The 15,123-nt window shown below is 32.2% G+C and overlaps 1 non-coding gene across 1 annotated transcript; it reads right to left on the bottom strand.

Annotated features, from left to right (window-relative positions):
- Positions 1–14,353: 14,353 nt before the first annotated feature.
- TRNAK-CUU lies at positions 14,354–14,427 on the bottom strand. The gene has a single exon. It is a non-coding gene; the product is annotated as a tRNA-Lys (tRNA).
- Positions 14,428–15,123: the final 696 nt, after the last annotated feature.

Genomic DNA, 15,123 nt, shown 5'->3' with positions numbered 1-15,123 from the left:
AGTTATGATTTTTATGAGGATGAGTTGAAATGATCCTGATTTGGAAATAAACAGATTATTAAATGAATATGATTTAATCTGAAACTCCATTGTATGTTGCATTGAGATTCGTAAGTACACTTGTCATGCCATTAAGTTGAATATTTCGATTCCGATATGGTACATCCGTATACATTATGTATTGCACCGTTGGTACAAATGTTATGATTGCACTTGTAGTGCATATGATGATGATGATGATGATGGCACCGTTGGTGCTTAATGAGCACATTAAGTCCGACTCATGTACCTTTTATTTCTTTTAAATATAGTTTGGGCTATGGAAATGAAATATGAAAGTTCTAAAATGTTTCTGAATGGAAAAGAATATGTAATTATTATTATATTTGATAATGTTTATCATGATTTTGATAAAATCAAGAGATAATTATTTTCAGGTTTCTGATGAAGAAAAAGCTTGAATAAATCGGTTTGAAAAATTCAATGATTTTATTCGAAATATATTTTATTATTTCGATGAATTTATGATATTTTATATTTTATCTCTCCTTGAATTATTAATGCCTCATTAAGTTTTACTTAGTGCGTGATGATTTTTTTGTGTAGGTTCGGATAAGGAAAAAGATGTGAAGTAAGGAGCCTTCTGAGCATGAAGTTTATTTTTTACTTTTGGTTGCATGTTTATTATATCTGTCTATTTACTTTATCAAATTTATTTAGAATGGTCTGTAATAGTAAACTAGGACTTTTATAATTTTGGCTAACTTTAGTTATATTTGAACATATGATTGAATATTATATATATGATATTACATTTTAAATGGGTTTTAAATTAAGTAGTGTTTACGCAATTTTACATAGATTAGGAAACAACATTGAACTGCTTATTTGTTGCCTAAAAATTGATTTTGCTTTGAAAGATAAATTATTATTTTATAATTATATGTGATTAATTAAATGGTTTTAAAATATTAAACGGAAGTTCTTAAATGGATCAAAATTTTAAAGGTTTATGTACAAAGAATGTTTGAAATGTTAATGTGACATCTTTAACTCATATTTCAAGACGTATACATGTTATGGGTGTTACATTTATTAGTATCAGAGTTGTAGGTTTAGCCGATTCTCAGCTTAAACTAGGTTTATTTTATGTCAGAAATGTGTACATGCCATCAGGATGTCGAAATTACTGATTTGGTGTGGTTAGGTGATTTTTTAATGATGTTGCTCCTTACTAACATAATGTTAAATGCGATTGTTTAGATGTCAGATTCGGAGGGCTCGAGATGAGCTATCGAATAAGAGGTTCCCTAGGGATATGGTGGTGATAATAATGAAGTTGAGCATATGCCTCATGTTCAATCTAATCAGCAGGGAGCACAGGCACGTCAGGGAGTGTCAGTTACAAATCAGGGGACATTTATATTCATGCTCTCAAGGCTACTCTAGCTCGTTATCAGCCAGTAGCATCACATCTCCCTCCTCTAGCACCACATCCTCCTCCAGCTCCTCTAGCTCCAAGGGTACCAATTCTGAAAGAATTAAAATGTTGAAGAGCCCCAGAATTTAAAGGATAAGCTAATGAAGGCCCGATAGTAGCTGCTATGTGGTTTAATGATGTAAAGATTATGCTAGTAAGACTCTACTATATTGATGAGGAGAAACTAGAGGTCATAGTTACATTGATGCGAGTTCAAACTCGTATTTGGTGGACTAATGTGACTATGCGTGTTCTTCTAGACCAGATTACCTGGTCGTTTTTCCTGAAGGCATTTTAGAGGAAATATATTGGAGAGTAGTTTATTATGAAAATGAAGCATGACTTCTTTAATCTGATTCAGGTCAATAAATCAATATATGAGTATGAATGTGTGTTTAATAATCTTAGTCGATACGCTTTATAGTTGATTTCTACTGAGAGAGATTACTGCCATAGAATTATTCGGGGACTACGACCTAGGTTAAAGGAGATTTTGTTGACTGCAAATCTATCCACCTTTTAAGAAGTGGTAATCAAAGCCAAAGACTTGGAAATGGCTAAAAGTGAAAGAGCCATAATTGATCAGAGGCAGTAGTTAAAAAAAAGATCAGGAGCATCATTCTCATCTCAATTTAAAAGAGGTTCAGGTTCGGATTATCAATACTAGAATAAGTCTGAAGGTGGTGCTTCTGGTCGAAAAGGGATTGAGGTGAGAGAAAAAGGTCGATAGACTCAGACAACAGCTACAGGAGTTGGTAGATCAACTCAAACATAAGGTCAGTTTTTACCATCTCAGTAGTATGATAAAACTCACCCTGGAGCATGTAGAGCAGGTTCAAGAGCTTGTTTCGACTGTGGAGACATTGATCATTTTATTAAAGACTAAATGATGATCGGAGATAGATTTATTCAGACAGGAGGTCTGTAGTAGTGTCTCAACAAGACCGAGGCAGACGTAGAGAGAGGGGATATTTAGAGACAATGTCCCAGTCTGATACGCATGCTCCGACCAGAGTTTATAACATCAAAACTAGGGAGGATTGTGATGACCTAGAGATTATAACAGGTACTTTCCATCTTTATGATGTGCCTGTATTTGTAATGATTGATCTGGGTTCTACACATTTGTAACACCTCAATTATGGGCTAGCAGTTTTGGGTTTTCTTGAGAGGCAAGTAGATTCCGTAGATTTTATAATTCAAATAGTTGGGCTTAATTGTATCGGTCTTTGGCCCAATTAGCCATAAAAAAGGGGATTTTTGCATAGTAGGAAGATAAAGAGAGACCGATACTGTAATTAGCCCATTTTTAAAAGATGTAGACTTTTATATCTTCTCCCATTTTCTTCTCTTCACTTTTTTAATCACCATTTTTCCTCCTTCCACTTTCCTCTCCAAATTTCTTAGCAAGGTAAGAACTTGAGCCTAATTTCAAGCTTCAAGTTGGTTCTTATTTCCCCTAGCTGTATCTTTTTAATTAATCAAAGCTTGGGTTCTTTGGTTGCAAGAAAGAGTTATGGGTTTCCATCTAAATCATAAAGGGAAGATGTGTGGCTAAGCAGGGAGCCTCATTTCAGGATTCGATCATCAAGGCAATGTATTTCTAATCTTTTGAAGTATTACGTTTCCATAAATTTCAAAAATTTGCTAAGATTTGTATGATTGAGCATATTAGTGTTTGAACTTTATTTCAAGATTAAATCACGTTTTAGGTGTTAAGAAAGTGTTTTTATGATAGCTAACGTCCCTAAATAACTTACTATAACTTCATAATCAATTTAATAACCAAACCAAGTCATTTAGGATGATTTTGGGTGTTTTTCCAAAGCTTAAAATATCAGCTTCAGTGTTTTACTATTAATAATGGGATGAAAAATATCGATATTGGTTAAATTGGTTAGGGATTTCATATAGGAGTATCGATAATGTCCCTGTAGTATCGATATTCAGGGTAGAAATATCGATACTCATACCCCAATTTCGTAGCGAAATACATTTTTAGTATTGATACCCATAGGGGTATCAATACTTGACCCTAGAGTATAGATACTATAACTAGAGTTCTGATACTACTTACCTAATATGATTATATTTGACCCTATTAAGGTCCGTAAGATCTTGGGATAGTCCGTAAGGACAAATCTTAGTCCGTGAGGAATGAAAATGGCTAAAGGCTCCCAAAGACACTCGTAGGAGTGGGTTACAACCAGAATAAACATAACAGGTGTAACATGTCCAAGTATCTTCAGTGAGAACATAACAGATAATTATGGATGGGAGATCAATGATCAAGGTGTACCATCGAGAGATATGACCAAGAAATTAGATTATGAAACAGTAGTGTCGTATACCGCAGGAACGATCGAGAGTGTTAGAATCACATTTATTCCTTTAATTTGAGGGTAAATTAAATGAAACCGTAGGATTATCAAGTAGATAATCATTACTTAAAAGTGAAACCGACTCAGATATTGGGCCAATCAGAATCATAGCTAATAAACAAGTAACCACAGTAATCTCCATAAAGTCTCAAAATCGCGTAGAGATTTCCCCAAAGTTAAAGAATAGTAGAGATTTCCCTAGAGTCATTGAATAACTAAAATACCCTTCAATGGCATATAACCATATCAGTGCAAAAAATTAGAAACAATATATTAATTAACCCTCATCTAACATTCTAGATGAAAGAACGAGCGAGATATCAGCTAGAATCAGAAACAGTAATATTTAGAAACAATATCAGTAATAGCTAGAATCATTAACAACTAGAATCGATAACAATTAGAATAAGTAACAACTAGGATGTCATAAAACTAGCCTTTGTGTGACAGTCAGGAAATAGCCATGACACCCAAGTTACTTTAGCAGTGGGCCGACTATCTTGGATGTCAGTATGTCCAGATATATACCAGTCAGTGCCAAGGCAATTCTCTAGCCAACTGGGCGTATATTTCCCAAGACTTGACGGAGGAAGTTGGCGAGTGTACATTTGCAATGTATTTCAATATCTCACCTTAGTGTACCCGAGGGTATATTGACAGGCTAGAGGGATGCTTGAGCTTTAAGATGCAGCCTCTCAGCCGTACCATAATGCATGCCATAGATTTATATTATTGTTGTGTGTCATATATTAGTATCTTATAGAATAGAGAGGTTCATGAACTTTGAGATATAGCCCCTTAGTCGCAACATAATGCCTATATTAGCTAGTGTATGAGTCAAAACAGAGTCGGTGTTGCATTCAGATAATGCATATTAGAATTAGTGCTGCATTTAGGTTATACACAATAGAGCCAATATCACATTCTGATAATGCGTAGTAGATTCATACATTAGGGGTTAGAGACCCCTATTTCAGATGTAGGATAGCTAAGCCTTAAGTAGGTAGCATTTGATCTAGATCATGCACATACCTACTGTTTAGTACCACGTCTTCAGCATGCTTTTGTTTATGAAATTCTTATGCTACTCTAGATTTGCGATTATAATGTTGGGCTTTGTAAGCTTAGCCTTCGGATGTTTTCCGTTGGTAGGTTAGTAATATAAGTAGTTCGTAGAGCACTGTCGCAACAAGACTTCCAGCATCTTTTTTAGAGTATTGTATCGTAGCTTTGTGGGCATATGTATTCATAGTACCTTACTTATGTAATTAGTTTATTAAACTCAGAGTTGTATTATTTTGATTTTTAATTATGTGTCATTGAGCTCTGGTTTTCTAAATTGATTTATATAACAATATATATGTTTTATTTATGATACCATTCGGTGTGTTTAAACAAAAAATAATCATGTTTTGAAAATCAGGGGTTACCTCGATAGCCCAATATGGCACTTTAGGCCCAATCGAGTCTAGGGTGTTACATCATTCTTATGTTAGTTCGAAATTAGTCAGAGAAAAAAGGGTTTCCTTTAAAATCCATTGATAGTGATATGATAGCAACAAATCCGTTAGGTCATAGTTCCAGAGTAAAACGGATAAGTAGAAATTGTCTGATAAAGATTCAAGGGTTGTGTTCCTGGTGAATCTTATGGAACTGTCATTTGATGAGTTCGATATCATTTTGGGCATGGATTGGTTATCTTTACATTATCTTGGGTTTTTGAAAGATGCAAAGGGTTCTGAAATAATAGTAACCAACGAAAAAGCTGAATCATTGCCCAATTGTGATTGAAAAGAAATTGATGTCAAAAGGTTGTTCAACTTATCTTGCTAATGTGATTGATACTCGAGCATTTGAGGTTAAGTTAGAGGATATTCTGATAGTTTGAGATTTTTAGATGTGTTCCCTGATGAATTACCCAGATTATTTCATGACCGTGAGGCTGAATTCAAGATTGTTATTTTTTCAAGTATTGCACCTAATTCAATGGCCCCATACCGAATGGCTTCAGCTGAACACAGAGAGCTAAAAGTATAGTTATAGGAGCTACTTGATTGGGGTTTTATCAAATCGAGTATGGCTCTTTGGGTTGCACTGGTACTCTTTGTTAAAAAGAAAGATGGATCTTTACGATTATGCATAGATTACCATTAGTTGAATAAAGTGATAGTGAAGAATAAATATCCTCTTCCAATGATCAACGATTTTTTTGATCAGCTTTAATATGCTTCAGTATTTTTGAAGATTGATCTTCGATCCGGATAGCATCAGTTAAAAATTAAAGAGGAAAAAGCTCTAAAGATGGCTTTCAAAACCTAATATAGTCACTATGAGTTCATAGTGATGCCATTTGGATTGATTAATGCTCCTGCAACATTTATAGATTTGATGAATTAGGTGTTTCAGTCATACTTGGACCAATGTTTTGTCATGTTTATTGTTGATATTTTAGTCTATTCTAAGACTGAAGAAGAACACGATGCATATCTTTACATTGTACTTCAAACACTGTGGGATAAGAAGTTGTATGCCAAGTTGTCAAAGTGTGAATTCTGGTTTTCGGAAGTTATTTTTCTTGGTCATGTGATTTCAGCAGAGGGAATAAGAGTTGATCCCAAGAAAGTACAAGCAATAGTGGAGTGGAAAACTCTGAAAAATGACTCTGATGTTCGAAGTTTCTTTGGATTAGCTGGCTATTATCAGATATTTATGAATAATTTATCAATGATTGCTTCTCCACTCACAAAATTACTTAGAAATGATGTCTCATTTGTATGGACTGAAAAGTGCCAAGAAAGCTTTGATATGCTTAAAAAGCTTTTCACCAAAATACAATTTCTAGTGCAACCAGAATCATATAAAGATTATGTGATTTACAGTGATACATCTCATAATTATTTGGGGTGTGTACTTATGCAAGAAGGCAAGGTTGTCGCCTATGCTTCGAGAGAGTTAAAGATGCATAAGAGAAATTATCCAACTCATGATTTTGAGTTAGCAACTATGTCATTTGCTTCAAAAATTTGGTGCCATTATCTGTATTGTGAATGGTGTTATATTTACACAGATCATAAAAGTCTGAAGTATCTAATAACTCATAAAGAATTGAATCTGGGACAAAGGAGATGGATCAAGCTCGTAAAAGGCTATGATGTGATCATTGACTATCACCCTGGAAAGGCTAATGTTGTGGCTGATGCACTTAGCCAAAAGACATTCTCTTCTTTGAGAGCTTTAGATGCTCGATTATTTATGCAAAATAATGGTGCGCTTGTTGCAGAGTTAAGGCTGAGGCCTACATTGTTAGATCGAATAAAATGTCTTCAAAGAAAATGATGAAAAATATTTAATAAAGATTGAACAAGTGAAGAAAAGTGAAGCTATAGACTTTGAAGTTAAATATGATGGATGTTTGTATTATCTGGTACGAGCTTGCATACCTGATGGGGATATTATGTTTTGTTTTTTATTTTATTTTTCAGCCATCATTTTTTCTTATCTACTTGCACATAATAAGACTCATTATTTACTTGTATCATTTATTTTTGGATTTGCCATCTTTATATATATTTTGCATTAATTTGTTTACTTATAATATTTTGATTATTTTAGTATGTGCATTTATATTGGGTACGGGTAATGTATCTTTCTATATTACATATATACTTGTATCTAAATGCCTTTTATGTTTTCCTTTTTTTATGATATTCATATTTTGATTTTTCCTATATTATATATCTTATATATTGATGAATTAAAGAAAGATCTTCTTTCTGAAGCTCATTACAGTCCTTTGACAATGTATCCAGGAGGAAATAAAATGTATCAAGATATGAAGAGTCGATATTGGTGGGGAAGTATGAAAATAGCTATAACTGAGTTTGTGTCCAAATGTTTGACATGTTAGCAGGTAAAAGCAAAGCATCAGGTGCCATCTGGGTTGTTGCAACCTATTTTCATTCCTCAGTGGAAATGGGAAAGAGTTATTATGCATTTTGTGACAGGTTTACTGTAACATCCCAAAAATTGGGTCAGTGACTAAAACGAAAGTTTTTAAAATTTGGTGATCAATTTAGGAAAATTAAAAATTTCAAGGATCTATTTTAAAATTTTTGTTTAGGACTTGATATCAAAGTTGGATTATTGGAAGGGTATTATGGTCTTTCCAAAGGAAATATTTTTATCTTCCCTTATTAAGTGATATATAACACGTGTGGAAAATGGAAGAAAAGAAAAGAAAAGTTTGGAACATTGTTATCTTCTTCCTCATGGCTGAGAGCTTTAGTTTTAAAGGTGAGTATGCTTTCTATAGATTAATTCTTTCATTTTAAGATTGGTTTTGATTCTTGGGGTGATAAGAAAGCTTATGGGAAGCTTAAAACTAAAAGATAAATAAGTTATGAAGGATTGAAGGTAAAGAGTTTTTAAGAGAATTATTAAGAAAGAGTTAGTAAATACGTTTTGAACTGAAATTTGATTTGTCGGGTGATGAAATAAGAAATTCAAAGTGTTAGAACTGAATTTGGAAAATGTTGATTAATTGGCATGATTATTGAATTTAAGTGTAATAGTTAGATATGGGAAATTAAGATGAGTTAAAGTGAGATAAATTGATTTGAATAGGTGTGGTTAAGTTTAAAGGCATGAAAGAAGAGTAAAATAAGGAATTTAGCTAAGTATGGTCGATTTTCGGGGGTAAAATGAATAAGTTCTGGCATAGGGTATTTGTATTGTTCATCCAATACCGATACTTCCAAAGCAAATGAGTAGAATATGAGCTTGGTGTAACGATACTGAAGGAACAATATCGATACCATAAGGAACAATTGGATAAAATCTTTAAGAAGTATCAATACCTAAAGGGTGGTATTGGTACTGGTTAAAGGGGTATCGATACCAAGTGTATAGTATTGATACTATTATCGAGTTATAAAAGCATAATGTCAAAATGGTATCGGTACCTAGGGTGTATCAATACCATAAAAGGGTAGTATCGGTACTATAGTAAGAGTACCGATACTATTAAGCTTGAAGTGTTTAATTAAGTGGTTATTTTAGCTTATGTTATATTAATTGGTTATAAGTAATTCGAACTTTGATATTCATATAAGTCGTATTATTATGTAAATATTGATCGGAAGCAAGTATCGGATGAGTCAACGAGATAAGATCGACCAATAAAGAGTTGTACATGTTTAATTGGATTAGTAAGGCCAGACGAGTGCATAATATTAGATATATGATATTTGATGGAAATAAGACTTGTGATAAGTTTATTTTCCATATTAGAGCATATGAATAGGAGTGTATGTGACATATGTTATTGCATTAGTTACATGTTATAATATGTATGTTAAATGATTTATGTATGTTATTTATGTGAATGCATGTTGGTGTGATAAACTATGTTAAATGATATAATTGAATTATATGATGACGTGAACCTGGAATATAAGCTATGGGGTATATATATAAATGATTATATAAACATGAAAAATAAGCCATATGATATGACCTATGTGATTGCATGAGAGAGAATATGAACTATATGAGAACATGTATATGTGAATGAGCTATGTGACTATGTGAACATGTGAATACATGTCTATGAGATAAGCCATATGACTATGAGCTATGTGATAAGAAGTTATGTGATTACATGATCACAAGATATATGCCTATGTGATATGAATATGTCAATATGTGACAAACATAAATGATAATGCCCATGTTATGTGATACGAGAGCTAGGGGTATAGTTGGCATGCCAAGAGTCGAGGGTTTTATGTGGTCCTTCGGGATATATATGTAATCATTTGGAACATATATACGGTTCTCCGAGACACATATTTGGTCCTTTGGAATATATATGTGATCCTTAAGGAGTGGTCATTCGGGACATCTATGTGGTCATTCAGGACATATATGTGGTCCTTCGGAACAAATTCTATGTGCCCATAGTGGGAATTTATACGAGCTATGGTGACAACATATGTGCACAACCTCAATGTACTCACACATATTTAGTTCTAAAAAAATGTACATGGGCTAATACAAGAGATAATATAAGGAAACCTTGTATGATATTATGTGCTTTGCTTGTGAAAGGTATGGTATGAAGTGTACAAAGGTTAACTACAAGATTATATGTTATAAATGGATTAATGATAATGATAATGAAAATAATGTGATTAGGATATGATGATATATATACATGTATATAGTTTGTTAAATGAACTGTTATATGATGTTTGTATGATGTTATTATATGAAATATGATATGTTCATTCATTGTTAAGTACCTAGAGTTTCTATTTTACGTGTTAAATGCCTCACTAAGTCATAGACTTAGCGTGTGAGTGTTTCACACGTAGGTTTCGTGAGCAAGAATAAGAGCATAGATAGGAAAGTCAGGTCAGTTTCTCCTTTCTAAAGATCAGATGAGAAAAGTATTTGAATTATATGTATTTTCCTATATAGAATGTAGTTGGCATGTAATTAAAGATTTGAATTGTATATGCTCTGATAAGTTTTGTAAACTTTTTGATTGAAATTGTATAAATTATGCACATTACTTTGATAAAAGATATAATTTCCATTCTTTTGTAAAAGTAAATGTTTTGAAAAGTCAATGTGATACCTCAGACTCGTATCTGGGTCGGGTACGGGTTAGGGGTGTTACATTTATCTCTGACACCTAGTAAGAAAGACTTGATCTGGGTGATTGTGGATAGATTCACACTTTATTCCAGTTTGAGCGGATTACTCGATGGATAAGTTTGTTGAGTTATATATCAGGGAGATTGTGTGACTACATGAAATGCATGTCTCGATAGTTTATAACAGAAACCAGAGATTTACTTCGAGATTTTGGAAGTCTCTTCATACAAATTTGGGAACTTGACTGAATTTTAGTACGACCATTCATCCACAAACTGATGAACAGTCTGAGCGAACTATCTAGATACTTGAAAAAATGCTAAGGGCATGTGTTATTGATTTCAAAGGATCATGCAAAAAGTATTTGCCTTTAACAGAGTTCGCTTATAACAAAAAATATTAGTCGAGTATCAATATGGCTTCTTTTGAAGCATTATATGGAAGAAGATGTCGAATGCCATTGGTCCATATTTGATCAAGAAAGTAGAGGACAAAGTAAAGATTATATAGGAAAATCTCAAGATAGATGGTAACCGATAGAACTCTTATTCAGATATGAAGAGAAAATAAATTGAATATCAAGTATTTGATAAAGTATTTCTCAAAGTATTACCGTAGAAAAAAGTATTGAGGTTCGGGCGTAAAGGAAAGTTGAGTCTAAGATTAATTGGCCTGTACGATATTATTAAGAGTGTTGGTCCAGTAGCTTATCAGCTAGCATTACCTCCGTAAATGGATAAGATACATAATGTGCTCCATGTATCGATGCTTCGGAAGTATCGATCAGAACATTCACATATGATTACACCAGAGGAAATTGAGATACAACTGGGCTTTTTATATGAAGAAGAACCAGTAAAGAATTTATCTTTTGGAGTCAAAGAACTGAGAAATAAAATGATTCCACTTGTAAAAGTTCTTTGTCAAAACCATAAAGTTGAGGAAGCGAATTGGGAACTAGAGGAAGATATGAAAAGTAGTTTCCTCATCTTTTTCTTCAGGTATATAAATACGTATGGAAATTTTGAGGAAAGTTTTTTTAAGGGGGAAGAATTGTAATACCCTAAATTTTAGTATGTGACTAAAATATAAGTTTTGAAAGTTTAGTGGCAAGAGTATAAACTTTGTAATATTTTAAAGACCAAAAATATAATTTTTGAAAGTTATATATTTTGGCATGTAAATGAATAGTTTGTCCTGAAATAAATGTTTTCATGGGAATCAAAATTTTGATTCGGGATTCGTATTAAAAGCTATAAAGCAGTAAAGTTCGGAAAGAAATCATATAATTGGATCGGACCAAAATTTTATGAAAATTTGAAGGATGCTATATAAAGGTTGGAAATATGATTTTCATATTTTACAACATTGAAATTTAGGATGAATTAGTGGAATTGAAGTTAATTTTCCCTATTTAGCCAAAATTTGGAAAATTTGGTAACTAGTTTGCAATTTTCAAAAACTGCATGGCCAAAGTAGAAAGTCAACTTAGATTTGTTTCATCTTTGACTATGGAATATTATAATGGAAGATATTCCAATGGCAAGTTGTAATTATCAAAGTTCATTAATGGTAAAAGTGGAATTTCTCATTAATTGAATTTTAAATTCTATTAAATTGGTTTGAGCCAAGTGTGTGATGGAATAATACTAGAATAATCACGAAAAAAAAATCAGCTATTTCTCCCAAGTTGGTCGAAACCTCTATAGCAACAAAGGTAAAGATTTCAATTTGATTTTTAAGCTTCCATGGTTGTTTTTTGGATTAAGCTATTAAATTGAGAATTAATCCTCTTGAAATTCTCTATCATTTGGTATAAAAATTTCATGGAAATCATGCTTGGATGTTGGGTTTCATGAATTGAGTGGTTGAAGAACAAGTTTGATTTTGAAAATATTATGGAAGATTTTTATGTTAGTAATGTTGTAGAGTACTTCTAAAGCATGTGAGATGATTAAAATCAAGTGTAAGAGCATATATAAATTTCGTCCATGCTAGGTTTATGATGATGTATTGAATTTAGATTGAATTTGATGTTATGAAGATTAGAATAGCATGAATTTGATGTTATGAGGTTGAACTCATGCATGAAATTGAGCGAAAAATTCACCCTTGTTACTTTGGGATATTCAATCGTAGGGATAAAAATAAGGGGAAAATGTTGAAAAAATTCCCATGGTCTAGAATGGATATTAGATGAATTCTATGCGCTTTTGAGATTAAATTGGATCACTTTGGAACCTTGATATAGTAAAAATACCATTTTGCTAGTTTTGAGAATTATGAGACGTTGTTGTAGAATTGAGTAATTATGGCTATTCAATGTTGGAAATTAATTGTGGAATGCTTAATTTTAAGTTAGAATGTTGATTTGGGACTAAAGTGCAATTTTGATAAAATTCCATAGTGGAATTTGAATAGTCATAGGACTTAGGGACTTGATTTCAAGTTTATAAATTTGATGGTACTATTTGAGTATGAAATAACAATGCTGGAAATTACTACTTGAAAGTTGATTTTCAAGTTTAAGTATATGTTTGGGATCAATTTGCAAGTTCGTAAAGCTAATGGTTGAACTTAAAAAGGTTAGAGAAATTAAGGATAATATTATAAGTTTTTAATTGTTAAAGTATTGAATTGAGTATATTATTTTTTGTACTGGAAAATTTTAGTACTTGATTTGAAGTAAGCATAATGGTGAAGGGCCATTGTGAATTAAATGGAAATGTTTATATGAATTCTAAAGAAAATTCACAAATGGTGATTTATATATAAAGTTTATTAAAGTTAAAGGATCGATGATGAAAATGAATACTTATGGAATTGAATAGCTATTTGGAAAGTTTGAAGTTATGATAGAATTGTGATTTAGTTTTGTATTGATTATATTTTATAGAATTTATTTTATTGAAAATAGATTATGTTGCTATAATACTAACACGTGTGTTAAATATTATGTTATTATATGATGTTGCCCATACCATGATAAACCTAGTGATTCGAGTGATATGAAAGGGAAGGAAGAAGCACGCGAGTAAAAGGATATCATAGAAAAGGTTCGGTGGTGAGGCAAAGGTGAGTTCAATTTATTTATTTAATTATTTTGAATGAGGAATACTTGCGATAAGTCAATCTCATATGATATTATTTTTAAAAGAATGCTTTTATTTTAATTATGGAATAATTCCATAATACTTATATAAAAGTTTATGAATGCTTCTAAGGCATGTATTGCCCAAGTTATGATTTTTATGATGATGAGTTGAAATGATCCTGATTTGGAAATGTTCATTATTGAATGAATATGATATAATCTGAAAGCCCATTGTATATTGCAATGAGAGTCGTAGGTACATTTCTCATGCCATTAAGTTGAGTATTCCGATTCTGATTCCGATATGATACATTCATGTACATTATGAATTGCATCGTTGATACAAATGTTATGATTGCACTTGCAGTGCATAATATGATGATGATGATGGCACCGTTGGTGATTAGTGCACACATTATGTCCAACTCACGTACCTTGTATTTCTCTTAAATATACTTTAGGCTATGAAAATGAAATATGAAATATGAAAGTTCTGAAATATGTCTAAATGGAAAGGAATATTTAATGTTTATTATATTTGATAATGTTTATCACGATTTTGATAAAATCATGAGATACTGATTTTCAGTTTTTTAATGAAGAAAAAGCTTTAATTATATTTAGCTGGCCCTATTCTCATATGTAATGGGGTAAGGGGGAGGTAGGATAGTAGGCTGCCTCCAACGCCAGGTTGAGAGCAGCTTCCGTGGGAGACCTCCGACAATTAAAATTATGAATTGCCCACCGTGGGACTTGATCCCACGACCACAAGGTTAAGAGCCTTGCGCTCTTACCAACTGAGCTGGACGGACAATTCTTAGCTTTAATTATATTTGAACATATGAATGAATAATATATATATGATATTAAGTTTTAAATAGTTTTTAAGTTAAGCATTGTTTATGCGGATTTACATATATTAGGAAACAACATTGAACTCCTATTTGTTGCCTAAAAATCGATTTTTAAGGTAAATTATTATTTTATAATTATACATGATTAATTAAATGATTTTAAATTATAAAATGAAGGTTTTTAAATGGAACAAAATTTTAAAGGTTTATGTACAAAGAATGTTTGAAGTGTTAATGTGACATCTATAACTCGTATTTCAAGACATATACGGGTTATATGTAACACCCCCAACCCGTACCCGACCCGGATACGAGTATGAGGTGTCACATTGACTTCTCAAAACATTTACTTTTACAAAATACCCATGATTCAGTTTGATATTTCTAATAAAATCATTTATTTTCTATGATATAAAACATATGCTTTTACAAAACTGATCAAAGCGTATCTAATACAAATCTTTTAACTACATGCTAACTAGATTCTATATATAACAAAATACATGTTATTCATTTAGGTTCTGATCTGACCTTCGGTAAGGAGAAATTAACCTGACTTACTCCTCTTAGCTTCTCTTCTTGCTTTCCTGAACCTACGTGTGAAACACTCACACGCTAAGTCATAGACTTAGTGAGACATATAAATACATATGT

Source organism: Hibiscus syriacus, unplaced genomic scaffold (assembly GCF_006381635.1).
Source record: "Hibiscus syriacus cultivar Baekdansim isolate YM2019G1 unplaced genomic scaffold, ASM638163v2 tig00110637_pilon, whole genome shotgun sequence".
Lineage (NCBI taxonomy): Eukaryota > Viridiplantae > Streptophyta > Magnoliopsida > Malvales > Malvaceae > Hibiscus > Hibiscus syriacus.
Note: the sequence above shows the minus strand (reverse complement) of the source record. Positions and strands in the feature narration are given on the sequence as shown.